Source organism: Myodes glareolus, chromosome 4 (genome assembly GCF_982192425.1).
Source record: "Myodes glareolus chromosome 4, mMyoGla1.1, whole genome shotgun sequence".
Lineage (NCBI taxonomy): Eukaryota > Metazoa > Chordata > Mammalia > Rodentia > Cricetidae > Myodes > Myodes glareolus.
The window spans coordinates 30083227-30085116 of record NC_142029.1 but is presented as its reverse complement, the minus strand read 5'-3'; the positions used below and the strand labels follow the sequence as shown (position 1 = coordinate 30085116).

Below are 1890 nucleotides of genomic sequence, written 5' to 3'. Positions count from 1 at the left end.
CCCCACAAACAGACCAAGATACACAACTGTCACCCACATGCAGAGGGCCTAGGTCAGTCCCATGCAGGCTCCCTAGTTGTTGGTCTAGAGTCCCTGATCTCCCATGAGTTTGGGTCAGCTGTCTCTGTGGGTTTCTCCATCACAATCTTGACCTCCCTTGCTCATATAATCCCTCCTCCCTCTTTTCTACTGGACTCTTGGAGCTCGGCCCAGTGCTTGGCTGTGGATCTCTGCATCTGCTTCCATCAGTTACTGGATGAAGGTTCTATGATGACAATTAGTGTAGTCACCAATATGATTACAGGGGAAGGCCAGTTCAGGTACCCTCTTCACTACTGCTAGGAGTCTTAGCTCTTGTCATCCTTGTGGATTTCTGGGAGTTTCCCTGGCACCGGCTTCTCCCTAACCCAATAATGACCCCCTCTATCAAGATATCCTTTTCATTGCTCTCCTTCTCCATCCTTCCCCCAACTTGATCATCCTGATTCATGATCTCTCATGTTCCCATCTTCCACTCCTCCCGTCTACCTCCCCTCACCTCCAGTTTATCCAGGAGATCTCATCTATTTCTCCTTCCCAGGGCAATCCATGCATCCCTCTTAGAGCCCTCCCTGTTACCGAGCTTCTCCAGGGCCAAATTATCCTTTGCTTTACAACTAATACCCACTTATGAGTGAGTGCATACTGTGTTTGTTTTCTGTGTCTGGGTTACCTCACTCAGAATGATTTTTTTTTCTAGTTCCATCCCTTTGTCTGCAAATATCACAATGTCATTGTCTTTTACTGTTGAACAATACTCCATTGTATAAGTGTACCACATGTTCTTTACCCATTATTCAGTTGAGGGGCATCTAGATTGTTTCCAGGTTCTGGCTATTATGAATAATACTGCTGTGAACATAGTTTAGCAAGTGTCCATGTGTTTTGACTGAGCATTTTTGGGTATATGCCCAAAACTGGTTGCTGGGTCTTGAGGTAGATTGATTCCCAGTTTTCTAAGAAACCATCATACTGATTTCCAAAGTGGCTGTACAAATTTGCACTCCCACCGGCAATGGAGGAGTGCTCCCCTTACTCCACATCCTCTCCAACACAAGCTGTCGTCAATGTTTTTGATCTTAGTCATTCTGACAGGTGTAAGATGGTATCTTGGAGTCGTTTTGATTTGCATTTCCCTGATGATTAAGGATGTTGAGCACTTCCTTAAATATCTTTCAGCTATTTGAGATTCTTCTGCTAAGAATTCTCTGTTTCAACCTGAACCCCAATTTTTAGTTGGATTTTAGTATCTAGTTTCTTGAGTTCTTTATATTTTTTGGAGATCAGCCCTCTGTCAAATGTGGGATTGGTGAAGATCTTTTCCCATTCTGTAGGCTGCCAAAAAAAACCCCACAAATTTTCATGTCATCCTTGTGCAGCGGCCATGCTAATCTTCTCTGTACATTCCAATTTTAGTATACGTGCTGTAGAAGCAAGTACGTGAATACCTTCTAATAGCGAGTCAATTAGGACTGGTGGTTCCCTCTTTTGGGAACCTTAGAGCTCCACAGAGCCTAGAACATGTTCTCCCCAGTCCATTTCCTGTGGAAACCCTCCCTGAAGCCTCGGTCTTTGCAGATCCAGCCTGCTGGAAGTACTGTGTTTCCGAGCTTAGGAATAGAATTAATTAACACAGCACATGGCCTTCTGCCAATTGGAAGTTCAGTCTGGATTTAGTAGTTGGAGAAGACTTTGGTAAATTAATTTGTTGTTACTTAGTAAACACTGGTCATTTGGCAGACAAATTGTTTAAAACAGGGGCCAAGGAGTATACTCATCATAAGTCTATTGCTGGCAATAGGATTGAAAACCCCAGAGCCAGGGCATCTGACCTCCTGCCAGAGCCAGTAT

General features: G+C 44.0%; 1 pseudogene; it reads right to left on the bottom strand.

Annotated features, from left to right (window-relative positions):
* Positions 1-1379: 1379 nt before the first annotated feature.
* On the bottom strand, positions 1380-1479 carry LOC125393802 (U6 spliceosomal RNA; annotated as a pseudogene).
* Between the last annotated feature and the right edge of the window lie 411 nt (positions 1480-1890).